This window comes from Dipodomys merriami, unplaced genomic scaffold (assembly GCF_024711535.1).
Source record: "Dipodomys merriami isolate MVZ:Mamm:240054 unplaced genomic scaffold, mDipMer1.0.p SCAF_722, whole genome shotgun sequence".
NCBI classification, from domain to species: domain Eukaryota; kingdom Metazoa; phylum Chordata; class Mammalia; order Rodentia; family Heteromyidae; genus Dipodomys; species Dipodomys merriami.
The window spans coordinates 143568-159364 of record NW_027206316.1 but is presented as its reverse complement, the minus strand read 5'-3'; the positions used below and the strand labels follow the sequence as shown (position 1 = coordinate 159364).

Genomic DNA, 15797 nt, shown 5'->3' with positions numbered 1-15797 from the left:
TGGTGGAAGATTATTTGATCTGTAATCCCGAAGGCACCATGAGGTCGGCTGCCAGGGACAGAAGTCACCAGATATGCTGGAAACACAGCAGAGTCTCTCTTTCTCTTCAGAACAACAAGTCCATAAATAGGACTGGCCTGGAATAACAGCCGGCTCCGGTGTACAGATGAGCGTGTTAATGATGGGTCATTTCTCCTTCTAAAATCTTGCCTCTACCTGGTCACTGTGTGAGATATTCAAACACGTCTCTCCTCAGGAGATCAAAGCAGCTGCCATCTTCTCATTAACCTTCCCTCACCATCCCTGAAGAAGACAGAAAGGCAAATTAGATTAGGGGACTTTTAAAACACTTAACATTTGAAAGACTTGTCCAAAACTCAGCGTGATAATATGGGGAGACACCAAGTTCTGCAAGTGCTTTTGGTTTTTTGTTGTTGGTTTTTGTTTCTTTGTTTGTTTTATACCCCTGTCTAGTCTGAGGCTTCAATTCATCTCTAAGATGACATTGTCAAGAGGTCAGCTTAGAATATGTCTGCAGAGATGGCAGCTTGCAGATTCAAGCTAACCTGTCCGTAGAAGAAAAAAAATCAGAGGAGAATGAAATTGCTTTTTTTGCTCAGAGAAACTCTTCAATTTGTGTTTCAGGGTAATTGTTAATGCATAAAACTTAGCTGTGAGAACAAATCAAAGAAAGGTTGGACAAATGGGATTGCATGAAGTTGCAGAGCTTCCGCATGGCAAACGACATAGCTAGCAAGATCAATAGAAAGGCCACAGATTGGGAGAAGATCTTCACTAGCCATACAACAGACAAGGGTCTCATATCTAAAATATACTTGGAACTCAAAAACTTAAATCCCCCAACAACAAATCCTCAAAGAAACAACTGCCCAATAAATAAGTGGGCTAAAGACTTAAAGAGAAACTTCTCTGAAGAAGAAAGAAGGATGGCCAATAGACACATGAAGAAACGCTCAACCTCCCTAGCCATAAAAGAAATGCAAATCAAAACAACATTGAGATACCACCTCACCCCAGTTAGAATGGCTATAATCAAGAACTCTAATAACAACAGATGCTGGAGGGGATGTGGACAGAAGGGAACCTTACTTCATTGTTGGTGGGAGTGTAAACTTGCTCAACCACTTTGGAAAGTAGTATGGAGGTTCCTCAAAAGACTCCACATAGAGCTCCCCTATGACCCAGCAATCCCACTTTTGGGCATTTACCCAAATGTTTACAAACAAGACCACACTAAAGCTACCAGCACAACTATGTTTATTGCAGCATTATTTACCATAGCTAAGATCTGGAACCAACCCAGATGCCCCTCAGTAGATGAATGGATCAAGAAAATGTGATATATATACACAATGGAATTCTATGCCTCCATCAGAAAGAATGACATTGCCCCATTTGTTAGGAAATGGAAAGACTTGGAAAAATTATATTAAGTGAAGTAAGCCAAGGCCAAAGAAACATAGGTCCCATGGTTTCCCTTATTTGCAATATCTAGTATATGTATGAGTCAAGCTGAAAAGGTCAGATAAGGTGATGTTAGGAAAATGAACCCTAAGATATGTATTTAAATGTTTTTTTTCTTTCATGCAATTGTTTCTAACTCATTTATAAGATTATATCTTTGTTGCTTTGTATGTCCCTCCCCCACAGTATAAACCCTGCTTTCACAGTATTTGATGTCATTATAATTTGTGGAGGGGAAGGGGAAAAACGAAAAACAGGTCGTTTAAAAAAGGATACAGGTGGACCCGTTGCAGCAATGAGAAGTACAAGTTGTCATGTTGAAAATGAACTTTACAACTTTGGTGGGGGAAGGGGGGATTGAGTGGGGGGGCGGGGGAGGCTGGGAAGGGATGTGAAGGGTAAAGAAAGGAGTCTACAATGCTTGATAGGAAATGTACTCATTATCTTGCCCATGTAATTGTAATCTCTCTGTACAGTATGTTCACAATAAAAAAAAAAGAAATGTATTCATATACTAGATATTGCAAATAAGGGAAACCATGCAGAAAAGGTCAGATAAGGTGATGTTAAGGAAATGAACCCTAAGATATGTATTCAAATGTTTTTTTTTCTTTCATGCAATTGTTTTTTAACACATTTATAATATTATTTCTTTGTTGCTTTGTATGGCCCTCCCCCACAGTATAACCCTTGCTTTCACTGTATTTGATGTCAGCATAATTTGTGGAGGGGAAGGGGAAAAACAAACCGTTTAAATAGGGATACAGGTAGGCCCATTGCAACAATGAGATGTACAAGTCGTTACGTCAAAAAGGAACTTTACAACTTTCGTGGGGGGCGGGGAGGAGGACGATGGGAAGGGATGGGAAGGAGAAACAAAGGGGGAGGATACAATGCTTGATAAGAAATGTACTCATTATCTTGCCTATGTAATTGTAACTCCTCTGTACAGTATTTTCACAAAATAAAATAAATACTAATAGTTTCTGTAAAAAAATAAAAAATAAAAAATAATAAAAAAGAAATGTACTCATTATCTTGCCCATGTAATTGTAACTCCTCTGTACAGTATTTTCACAATAAAAAATTAAAAATTAAAAAATTAAAAAAAAAACTTATCTGTGAGAGAAATGCTTGGCTCCTGGGTAGAAGGGGTAGGGGTGGGGAAGGAACTGGGCCAACTCTTCTACTACTAACAAAAATCACCCTAGACTGTTTTTACTTTTCCCCTCAATGGGTGAGTTGCTTATCTAAAGCTAAAACACTGGTGACTTTGATCTGACCTGATGAATTGTTGCTAACCAGCAGCCACATTGGCTGTATTCAGTTTTGGTCAGTCAACTGTCTTCCATAAGCAAGAGCCAAATTCCTCTATGACCAGAACTGATTTTTCTCCCATCTTTGCCTCAAAGTACTTCTCACCTGATCACTGGAAAAACAGGTGTGAGGGCTGGGCTCAGTGGATCATACTTATAATCTCAGCTACTTGGGAGATATCAGATGTAGGATACGAGTTCAAGGTTGGTGCAGGCATGAAAATAGTTAATGAGGGGGAGGATGGGAGGGGATGAGAAGGGGAAACAAAGGAGGAGGCTACAATGCTTGATAAGAAATGTACTCATTATCTTGCCCATGTAATTGTAACCCCTCTATACAGTATTTTCACAATAAAAAAATAAAAATGAAAAAATATTTAATGAGACACTGTCTCATAAAACCAAGCCAGTACATCTCTGTAATCCCCGCTACAAGGGAAGCAGAACTAGGAAGAAAGCTGAGTACCAGCGTTATCATGGATTCTAAGTGCAACGCTTGACTTGATTAGAGGGTGACACAAAGTTACCAAGCATATCTATCACTCCTGCTCAATCTTTTTCCTGACCTCAGGCCCTTCTCACCCTGCATGCCCTGCTCTGTGGAGTTGGAGCAATGACAGCTCCTCCCAGGGCCACTGTGGGCCTTCCCTGGAATGTCACTATGTCCTCTCTGTCATTGGAAACCTGCGCTGCCCTCCTGCCCCATCCATGCCCCGCCATCTAAAGAGCATTTTCCCTGGGAGTGAACAGTCCAAGCTGAAGATGGATTCTGGCTTTATGTCTTCATGCTTTTCCACATGTTATGTGTTCACCCCTATTTTGTCAACTCTTGCCCAAACAAATGCTGCCAGTGTCCCCCAAGGTCTAGCAGCCTAAAGGACTGATATTGGAGATACTGGGGTGATTGTCATATTTTAGAGTTGCTCTTTTTCAATCAGGGGTCTGAACAGAGAAAAGTGAAGCTTCTAGGAGGTCATCATTTTCCCTCTATTCTACGTCTGATTGGGGTGTGTAACGTGTTGGGGGGGGTGACTAAGAGCGAGGTGTCAGGAGTCACACCCTGGGAGGGGCAGACTGAGGTCTGGACAGGGGCTCTCTCTCCCTTCAGCCCTAGAATTCAAAGAGCCCCAAGGCAAGAATCCAAAGCAAAATTACCAACACACATTTTGCTTCCCATCAAGTGAGGTTCAATTTAGACCAGGATGATGTTTCTGAAATTCCATTTAATATAAATTTTGTTTTGTATGAGCTAACAGATGAGGTCTAAAGGCTGCAGAGCTAAATGGGCTTCGCTTTATATCAGAAGTAACATGGGAAGATGACAGGCTTCCAGGATCCTAGGAGGAAGAGAATAAAGTCTATACTTAGGTATTTTTAAGGTAAAAGAAACATAATTTTGAACTCTAGGGGCTGCTGATCTGAGCTTGTTTGTTTTGTCCCGGTCCTAGGACTTGATCTCAGGGCCTGGCCGCTGTCCCTGAGCTTTATTTGCTCAAGACTAGCACTTTATCACTTGAGCTACAGCTCCACTTCTGGCTTTTTTATAAAAAAATTCATGGTAGTAATTGGAGATAAGTGTCTTACATATTTTCCTGCCTGAGTTGGATTCAAACTAGATCCTCAGCTCTCAACCTCCTAACTATATAGGGTCACAGGTATGAGCCACCAGTGCCTGCCCCCTCCCATGCCTTCTTTGATAGCCTCTACAAGGCTGCCCTTTAGTTCCACCTTGACCTTGACCGTGTCCTCCAGAGTCTAACTCAGTTACCAGCTTAACCAATAATCAGTCTGAATTCTCATGGCCATGTTGGAGAACATGCTGCCAAGCTGGACATCATCTCTTGTATTACACAAATGACAAGCGTATGCACAAACACAGCCAAAATGCTGCCAATCTCTGGCAGTTGAGGAATAAAACAAGAGGAGCCTAAGAGCAGACAAGTTCCCTGTAATAGTGTCCGATGAGAAACCATTCCTCTTCCATTTGCAATCAATAATTAACAAAAGAGCCATTCCTGAAATTTTATCTTGATGGCCTCAGAATTTAGCCTGCCAGAATAAGTCATAGTAAGAATAAGTGGTCCACATCATTAACTTGCTTTGATGTCATTACCTCTGCCCTGTATGTGTTTTTTTAATGATATATCAATGGTGCATACCAAGGAAATCTGAGTTTCGCTGAGTGACAAGCATTCTGCCTCCCCAGAAACCTGAGCATTCCTCTGCCACTTCTGATTTCATTCCATGGCCACTGACATGCAGATGAGCTTGTTGCAAAAAATGGAACAAGCTTGCAGCCACTGTCACCAGAGGACTGTCAACAGACAAGACCTGAGATGTCATCAAGTCAGCTGGTTCAAACCTCTTATTATATGATGAGAAATGGGAGGAGAATGAACTATATTAAGAGGAGCATTGTCACCAGATGCTGGTGGTTCATGCCTGTGATCCCAGCTACTTAAAAGGCTGAGATCTAAGGAGAGTGGTTCAAAGCCAGACTGGGCAAGAAAGTCCATGAGACTCTTATCTCCAATTAACCACCAGAGAACCAGAAGTGGTACCGTGGCTCAGAATGGTAGAATGCTAACCTTGAGCAAAAGACCTCAGGGACAGTGGCCAGACCCTGAGTTTAAGCCCCACAATTGAGAAAAAAAACAAAAACAAAAAAGGGAGTGTGAAGCCCGAACAAAATATAACATAGCCATTTTAGCTTAGATTCTATCCTGTTAAGGCACTATAACTGAAACTCCAGGAACTGTATCAGCAACTCCCTTTGGGCCCAAATTCCAGGAACCTTTACAGTACCCTTTACGGTACCCTTTACAGTAAATTCCACAAAGTAGAGCTAAGTTCCAAATGTTCCTGCAAGATAAAGACCACTTGGTTGCAGCTCAGATCATTTCAAAGAGCATCAGCCCCAAGAACCAGCCAACCCCCAGTCCCTGGTCGGTTCCTGCACGAGTTAAACTAATCATCTTTTAGAATTATTTTATGAATTTCCCATGGTGTGATATGATTTGCTATGTGATACTATGGTGTATAGAATGCCCCAGAAATCCTGTAAAAACCCTGCTGAAGGAAGGGTCATGGCTCTCAACTCTGACCTGCTGGCGTCGGTGATCGTTTTAAATCCAGGCTGGAGCTTGTAATAAACAACTCTCATGTGCTTGCTTCATTATTGCCTATCAATTGCTTTGCTGAACTCTCTTGTGTTTTGTAGAGAGAATCATTAGAGACATTTGCTTCCGAAAATAAAATTACAGTAGCCAGAAATCACAGCATCCTAACCAACAGTTTTTATCTCTCAAACTACTACCCTGCATACATACAAAATATACATCACCCTGAGTAATCGCCTTGCATTGTGAATAATTAGATATGTGACTCCATAACTGTCCAGGTCAGACAGTCCATACCAGCTGATCCTCCCTCCCAACTGAGGGAAGGGTTCTCTGCCAGTGTTCTCTGGCCAAATGCAGGGAAAAGCCTTTTATTTCTGTCCCTGCCAGCTCCAACAATTCCACACTGAAATCCCCAACCTGCTCTATGTTGGAATGCTGGCTCTCTGCAGAGGTTTAAACCCTAGGACCTCTCCCTGGCCTTCTTTCAGCCCTCAGCCCCAACCACTCATCTGGGCACCTGACTCCTGCTTCAACCCACCTGTACCCCCACCCCAACATCTCTGCTTAGCCTTGTCCTGCAGCAGCTGTTCAGCTCACTGCTGGCTCACAGCTGAAGTACAAGTGAAGAACTTTGGTTCTCACCTCCCAAGGCAAATGCCAGCCCTCTGACAATTCCCAATAGTTTATTTCTGCTTGGTGACAAGCTGGGGGCAGATGCTGGGAATTGTGCCTGAAATGGTTCTGAATTGTGCCAGAAATGTGCTGTGTCTCAGTGGTAGAGTACCAGCCTTGAATAAAAGAAGCTCAAGGCCAGTGCCCAGGCCCTGAGTTCAAGCCCCAGGACTGGCAAAGAAAAACAAAACAAACAAAAAAAAACTGAAAATTTATGCAGTACAATGATCTTTTTTGCTAAAGGAAAACAATAGCTGCTTACAGAGCAGAAGAGCCTTTCTTTCAGAATAGTTTCTCCATGAACATGTAGGGTATATATCTCCTTTAGGATTCTGTTTTTCTATTTTCAGTATTTTTCTCTAAAATGCTCCTTAAGGGCTCACTTGAGTTTACTGCCTGGCCAATCTGGGTGATTTGGGGGCTTGAGTGATGGCATTTTATGTCCTGTCCATTCAAAAGTGACTGCCTTTCAGATAGGATTGTCAGCACATGCAGAAGCATGGTTTAATGATAAGGTCTGGCACAAAAGTGCTTAAATGTTTAAGTAGCAATGAATATTGAAACAGCCCAAGAGTGACCAAAATCCGTGCAAGATTTGGGGTTCTTGTAAACACAAGGGGGAGCCATAGCCTCTAACCATGAAATCAGGCACTTCAATCATTGCCTGGGGTAGTCTGCAAATGGGGGTGCAAGTGCATGTACCCTTTGTTTTGAAATTGTATTCCATGTTTCTTAATATTGTGTTTGCGTGGAAGATTTATTTTTTTCAAATTTTAATACCCAATTATGAGTTTGTTAATATTTAAGTCAAATTAGCATACTTCCAACTTGCATACACAGCCACACAGTGTTTTCATCAGGAAGAATGAAAGGAAAACAATCTGAGACGGATATATTTGTGTGTGGGTGTGTGTGATTGTGTATGTGTATTTACAAAGGCTAGCCATATTTGTATATGTGTATTTGTGTGCACACATATGTGTATTTATGTTAATATTATGTCTATATAATATATATATGGTGTATATGTGTGTTTATATGTATTGATTGAGACATTTCTCTATTCCTTGGTCTTTATATTATTCATCTCCTGCTGCTCTTTGCCTAAGTCTGCAGACTAATGGCAAAATAAATATGAATTTTTTTTTTGGTTGGTCGTGGGACTTGAACTCTAGGCCTGGGTGCTGTCCATGAGCTCTTCAGCTCAAGGCTAGGACTCTACCATTAGAGCCACAGTGCCTCTTCCGGCCATTTCTGTTTATGTGGTGTTGAGGAATCGAACCCAGGGCCTCATGCATGTGAGGCAAGCACTCTACCACTGAGCCACCTTCCAGCCCCAAAATATGAATTTCTGTTGTAGGTTTATTTGGCCTCTTTTGCCCCCAGCTGCTAAAATAAATCTGTCAATACTGTTCATGGTCTCCGCTCCTAAAACAAAATGACCTAAAAGTAACACAGGGCAGAAAATTCTCAGCAGTGTGAGGCTGTGGGCAACCAGGTACAGGAAAATTCAGACACTTGGCTGTGGTGACTCCTGGCACTGCCATCCAGACATTAATTTGTTTGTTCCGGGACACCCAGAATTTCTCTAGGCTGCTCTATTTCCCTGTAGTGAATAATATTGTATATTTGTTGTTAGTTGGTGAGATGACTAATCTTTTTTTTCTTTTCATGTTTGTGGTGAAAGTACTGGGTTTGTATTCAGAGTTTGGGCCTTGCTAGGCAGGCATTCTATATCTGGATCCACACCAATAGCACTTCATGCTTGCCGAGCATCTCAACTATTTGCCTGGACTGAGCTCCCCCTACTTTTGCCTCCTATGTAGCTGGGATGACAGGCGTGTGCCTAGATGATTGGTTCAGATGGGGGAGGGGATCTCACTAACTTGTTTTTTTGCCTGGGCTGGCCTAATATCTTTATCCTCCCACATTTTTACCATCTGAGTAGCTGGGATTACAGAAGGGAGCCACCACACCCATCCATGACTGCCTTAATAGAAAGAAGCTGATGGAAGGCTGATAAACTCAAGTCATCTACCCACAGGACAGTCTGGGTTGCTGGGCAAGATTCACCTATGACTAGCTTCAGTCTGCAGCATCAGAGCAGCTCCAAAAATGAAGCCACAGCTATGTTTATTAATGCTGTGTGCGTCTTGACCTTGACTGCACCCCTGGATGAAACAGCCCTCAGTGGATTCAACATCCACACTTTCTGAACCAAAATACATCACTTGATTCAAAGAGATTTGTGAATTTTGGGATATTGGGGGAAAAATGAGTGTTGATATTTGTGAAATCTCTTTAAAAAATGCCTTCCTTGTAATACTTCCAAAATTAATATACAAATTCAATGTAATTCCTATTAAAATCCCATTGACGTACATCACTGAAATACAGAAAACAGTCCAAAAATTCATATGGAACAACAAAAGACCTAGAATAGCCAAAACAATTCTAGGGAATAAAGACAACATGGGAGGGCTATCCATGCCGAACTTCAAACTCTACTACAGAGCTATAATAACAAAGACAGCATGGTACTGGCACAAAAACAGACCCGAAGACCAATGGAACAGAATAGAAGATCCAGAAATAAATCCACAGGTCTACAGCCAGCTGATATTCGACAAAGGAGCCAAAGATATACAATGGAAGAAACACAGCCTCTTCAACCACTGGTGCTGGGAAAACTGGGCAGCCACATGCAGAAAACTAAAAGTGGACCCCAGCCTATCACCATGCACCAACATCAACTCAAAATGGATTAAAGATCTTAACATTAAACCTGAATCTCTGAAACTACTGCAGGACAGAGTAGGAGAGACACTTGAACTAATAGGCGCAGGAAGGAACTTCCTGAACAGAGTCCCAGGGTCACAACAAGTTGGAGAGAGACTCGACAAATGGGACTACCTTAAAATAAAAAGCTTCTGCACAGCTAAATCTATCACAACCAAGGTAGAAAAAATATTTACCAGCAATATATCAGACACAGGGTTAAAATCCTGTATATACAGGGAACTCAAGAAACTAATCCCTCCCAAACCTAACAAACCAATTACTAAATGGGCAAGGGAACTAAAGAGGGACTTCTCAGGTGAAGAAATAAAAATGGCAAAGAAACACATGAGGAAATGTCCATCATCCCTGCTGGTGAAGGAAATGCAAATAAAGACAATCCTGAGATACCACCTTACCCCAGTCAGAATGTCCCACATCCATAAATCAGCCAACGACAAATGCTGGAGGGGATGTGGTGAAAGAGGAACCCTATTACACTGCTGGTGGGAATGTACACTTATACAACCACTTTGGAAAGCACTCTGGAGGGTCCTTAGAAAGATAAAGATTGACCTCCCTTATGACCCAGTAATACCACTTCTAGGCATCTACCCTGAACAACAGGAACCAATATAAAAGGACACGTGCACCTCCATGTTTATTGCAGCACTGTTCGCAATAGCTAGGATATGGAAACAACCCAGATGCCCCACCACAGATGAATGAATACAAAAATTGTGGTATCTATACACAATGGAATACTATGCAGCCATTAGAAATGACAAAATAATGGCATTTGCAGGGAAATGGATGGAGCTAGAAGGAATCATGTTGAGCGAGGTAAGCCAAGAGCAAAGAGACAAACGGTACATAGTCTCCCTGATAAGTGGATGCTAAAACCAAAACGTTAGGTGATACGACAGAACTAACAGGACTTAAGAAACAAAGAACTCTGAACCACTACTAAATATCCCCATGCTGCTGATCACATGTATGGGGTATATGTGTACAACTTTATATGTTATAGACTGTGATAGACAATTTGCTCCAGGAAAGTTAGAATGAACTTGTGACTTTAAATGAGCATCATTATTCCACAATACTGTGAAATTTGGGAAATTATGTAATCACTTAATCACAATTTTAAAAAAAAGAACCTGGGGAAGGTTGGGAGGAAAGGGATGGTAGGGGGAAAACAATGGAGGGGGTAACAATGCTCAATAGGAAGTGTACTCATTACTTTATTCATGTAACTGTAACCCTCTGTATAGTATCTTTACAATAAAAAATTTAAAAAAATGCCTTCCTTGGAAGGAAAAAAAAAGAATAATACATTGCAATAGATTTTTCTACCTAAGAAAATCCCATACATGACTTAGAGCCACATACTTCCCCATGATTGGCGAGCACAGATCCAGGATCTATAACTCCCTGGCCTTGGCGGTGCCATCCTTTTATGTACAGTGCAAAGTCTCCTTACCCCCCTACATAAACAAAGGCATTCCTTTCAGTCTGATGGAAAAATACAAGGAACACATCATTGAGCAAAGGCTCGTTTCAATCAAATCTGGAGGAATGGTGAGTCACAACAGGCCTGGAAATCTACCTTTTGAGTTGCACAGTCACATCTGGATGGGTTTATGTTTGATTGTTTCTCTTCTTGAGAGGACCAGAGCGCTGCTGAGAAACCAGAGAATTCTGCCAGCCCAGCATTGGAGGGAATAGTCAGTAGACAGCAGAGGACAGAACGCTGGGATGGCAACATCTGTGAGCCAGGCCTCTGGAGAGCTGGCTTAAATCTTGCAGATAGAAAGTAGAAGCCAGAAAAATAAGGTATCACCTTTGCCTGATTCAGTGGGAACAAATACCTTCCTGAGCAGTCCCCAAATCTTGTAGACATGAGAACTGCTCCACCCATCTTCATGTAGAAACACTGCTCCAAAGAAGAGTCAACCAAAAGATCAGAATGACTAGTCATAATGGAGCCATTTGGCAGTGTTCTCAGTTCTCCATCAAAAGGTCATTGGAATTGCAAACAGCTGACACACATGCCAAGTTGTTTGCAGGAAAAATTGCTTGTCACAATGAAGTCCTCTTGTCTTGGACAGGTTTGCTCATCTGCTTGTTTGCACAAAAGAGAATGAAGCAGATGTTCTTCATGCTCTGACATTAACTTGAAACCAACAGACCCTCTGGCATTAGAGGTCTGAAGTCCCAATGGGCACCTAGGAACTCGGGAGGATCTGGTCCCCCCAACCCTAGCCTCTCATACCCCGTCCATAGTGAAAGAGGAACCAAGATTCATCTGAGTTGTCTTTGTGTAAAACAGGTTAAGTGGTGGTTTTTATAAATCTCCTAGGGTTTTCTCACTACCTGGCAAGGTGAACTTGGACTGTGGCAGGAGAGTCATAGATTTGGTGAATTCCAACATAAGTGACAAGCTATTTACAGTTATTATGTGACTCTAAAGAATGGACGGCTTTTCTGTGGATTTTTTTGACATTTAAAAATAGAGTATTTTTGAAGGGCATGATTTCAGACTCACTTAGCAGTTTCACTTCTCTAGCCTGGACACTGTATGCCTGGGTTCCACAGCCACAAATTCAAATATTTGGAAGACAAAGTAAAGTGCATCTGAGCTGAACATGTATATTCTTGTCATTATTTCCTAAATGATGTGAAAGGGCAACTATTCACATGACATCTGCACTGTGCTAGGTAATCTCAGCAATCTACAGATGATTCAAAGTGTTCAGCTCATATGCAGTGCTAAACTGTGGGGGGCAGTAGTGTAGTTGTGGAAGTGGGAGGAAAGGGATGGTAGGGAAAAACAAAGGAGGAGGCATCAATGTTTGATAAGAAATGTACTCATTACCTTGCTCATGTAACTGTAACCCCCCTGTATTTTCACAATAAAAAAACTTATAAATAAAAAATAGGCCTAAAAACAAAAGCAGACATCTTAACATTAAAAATTAGCAAAAGTCCTGAACAGGTATTTCACATGAGGAAATGGGAAAAACCAGTAAACTTGTAAAGATGTGTTCAATGCCATTCATAGATTATGAGATGCCAGTTCACATTCATCATCGGGAGAGGAGAGAGAGAGCAATGACCAAAACCACACATGAACTGTGGCTACAAGGTGCAATGGCTTTGTAAGTCTATTATCTACCAACCAGGCAGAATTAAACACGTAAGACCCAAGAGTCTCTGTGCTCTAATCCTAACAATGTATTGTTCAGTCTTCTGTGTATTGTAAGCACTTCATATGTTTTCTGAAATCATGACAGCTCTACCCAAACAAATTAAAGCCCAGGCATCAAGCTGAACACAGTAGTTCAGCCCTCTAATCCCAACTATTTGGGAGATAGAAATCAGGGATATCATGGTTCAAAGTCAGCTTAAGCAAAAAGAAATTGACAAGTCTGCATCTCAACCAATGGCTGGGCTTGTTGATTTACACCTATTATTCCCAGCTGTGGGGAAAGCACAATGGCTGGGTGCAGAGGAGCCTGCCTGTCACCTCCAGAAATGCAGGGAAGCATGAGAAGGAAGATTGCAGACCAGGTTGTCCCAGACACAAAGCAAATCCTACCTCAAAAATAAAAGGGGGCTGGGGGCCGGTGGCTCACACCTGTAATCCTAGCTATTCAGGAGGCTGAGATTTGAGGATCACAGTTCAAAGCCAGCCCGGGCAGGAAAGTCCACAAAACTCTTATCTCCAATAAACCACCAGAAAACTAAACGTGGCGCTGTAGCTCAAGTTGTGAAGTGCTGGCCTTGAGCTGGATTGGTGAGGGACAGCTCTCAGGCCCAGAGTTCAAGCCCCATGACCAACATTAAATAAATAAATCAGTGAATAAAAAGCGCTGGAGGCATGTCTCAAGTGGTAGAGCAGCTGCCCTGCGAGCACAAATCCCTGAGTTTATCCTCAGTATTGAAAAACAATGAACAAACCAACAAAAAAGGGCATCAATATTTTTCATCTCTCCAGCTGAGTCCAAGGTACAGCCCAGTTTTCCAGCCAGCTATACACTGTGGTCATGGCCTTTCACCTCCCTTTAAATTCTGGTGCACAGAAGTCCCAGAAGTAATGGGCCATGAGAAGCACAGGAAATAAAGTCTCATCTACTCTCTGTCCTCAGCACAATACATGCAGGAAAGAGCTCCTTCCTCTGTTGATGCATATAAAGGAAGCCTTTCTGCAGCCCTGTCAGTCAAAGTACAGCATGACCTGCTCTCCAAAGTCCAGTTGGGTGGTGGAGGTTCGAATGCACTGAGGAGTGGCTTTTCTGTCCTGCAGGGGCCAAAGGCTGGGACACACGTGAGTGAAAGGTCTACACTGAATACATCTGGCAGTGTGTGGCTCCTGTGGTCTTTTCTGACACGCTTTCATCTGCAAGGTGAACCTTCTCGACAAATAAGAACTTCCTCTTCCTTTTCTAAGTTTTCCAATAGTCAATATAAATGTTGGTTGGTTGACCTTGCAATTCAATTGCAGTCTGTCTAACCTAACAATTGTCAATGGAAGAAAAGAAAAGTCTGTTTGGGTTTTTAATTTTTAAAGATATCCTTTTGGAATTATTAAGAAGCTTTAAAATTTGTATGACCTACCTTGGGAGCTAAGTTTCTCACCAGTGTTTCCAGAATGCAAAGAAGTCATCCTAAAAGCTTTGGAGAGAAAATGGCTTGTAACTATTCCATGCATAAAATCCTGTGGTCCTTCAGGTGGACCTGTTGCAACAATGAGAAGTACAAAATGTCATGTCAAAACCAGCTTTACAATGTCGGTGGGGGGGGAGGGGGGTATAATTGGGTGGGGGGAGGGGGGAGGCTGGGAAGGGAGGTGAAGGGTAAACAAAGGAGGAGGCTGCAATGCTTGGTAAGAAATGTATGCATTATCCTGCCCATGTAATTGTAGCCCCTCTGTACAGTATGTTCTCAAATAAAATAAAATAATATTAAAAAAAAAATCCTGTGGTCCTGCGCAGAGTAAGACTGGGTTAAAGCAAAGTCAGGTATATAGTAATAATTTTTCCTGTTAGTTGTTTTACCAACTTGGTATCAGAAGCCTTATGATACTGAAAGGCTGTCTAATGGTCTTGAAGAAAAGTCCACAGACACAGAGGGAGAGGCAAAGCAGCAAAGATTTATTAAAGAAAAAGATAAGCAGAGCTCTTGCTGGACAGGCAGGGTCCTCAAGGGAAGGCAGGGCTTGAGGTGCATTGTATTGGTGTTAAGCTGTTCTAGTACAGAGCTACATGACTCACTGAAAGACCCCAGACTCACTGGGATGCTTTCTTCTACGGGAGGGTACCCCACGAACCAAGACTCCAAACCAGCAGATGCAACAAGCAAGAGGATTTTATTAGGCGTTTGCGCAAACGGGCTCCCTGTCCAAGGCAGACTGGAAGCCCGGAGCAGCGGTTTACAGGCCCTTTTAAAGACAAAAACCACAGGATTAGCATAAGACCCCAGGCTCCCCAGGATTGGCTCAGCTTAAAAATTATCATATACTCCAGCAATCATTTTTGTAACACTTGTTTGTTGAAAACTGGTTGGTTCCCTAGGGGAGGCTTCTCTGGGGGGGAGTCCACATAGTTATAGGCTCGCGATTGGTTGACATTTGACCTAGTTTGCTGGGCTGGCCAGATGGTCCTTGTCTTGAGCCCCCTGCCGTGAGTTTTTACACAGGAATTCAGGAGAACATATGCTTTTGTTTTTTATCTATGTTTGCAGACCTTGTCCCTGGGCCTGCATCTGGACTTTGTAACTTTTTAACTTATTTCTGGGAAGGGAAGAGTCAGTGTTAGCACAAGCAGGTTTACAGAAGCAGAATTAGCAGTTAGCATATTGTAAAATGGACATAGCCCCAATTTCAATCTTTCATTCCCTCCTCTTGTCTTTGGACTAATTTTAATCTTAAAATTTAGGGTGTCTCTATATTATCTTGTGTGGTGTCAGTTGTTCTCAATGCTTGGTATTTGGATCTCAGAACTAATAGACGGACTGAGCTGATCTTTTTTTTTTTTTTTTTTTTTTTTACAAGTCTGTTGAGTATACAAGGTCCGATTGTAACAAAAGTAACAGTACCAGGGCCCTTACATTTTTTTTCCACCAGTCCTGACTCCGTGTATCACAGTTAACTTAATTTTATACCAGCTGCACTTGTAAGCTCCAATTTTAAGACATACTCATACCATCTGTGACATACTTAAACTTTCTGAGGTTTGTCTTAAAGACAATCCTTACTTTTCAAATCCTTTCTTATCCAAAGGGGATACCAATTTTTCTCCAGTTCCTTTCCCAAGGCTTTCTTTACTACCTCCCGATCCCTTTCAGTTTATTATTTCCATTGATAACACACTCAGGTTATTACCATACCAGAGCCAAACTAGGCTGTGACCATAGAGTGGAT

At 41.9% G+C, this 15797-nt stretch overlaps 1 long non-coding RNA gene across 1 annotated transcript; it reads right to left on the bottom strand.

Moving 5' to 3' along the window:
- Positions 1-4004: 4004 nt before the first annotated feature.
- On the bottom strand, positions 4005-14763 carry LOC138818261 (uncharacterized). The gene is made up of 3 exons (XR_011369026.1): positions 14650-14763; positions 13994-14113; positions 4005-4138 (listed from the first exon to the last, which is right to left on the bottom strand). It is a non-coding gene; the product is annotated as an uncharacterized lncRNA (long non-coding RNA).
- Positions 14764-15797: the final 1034 nt, after the last annotated feature.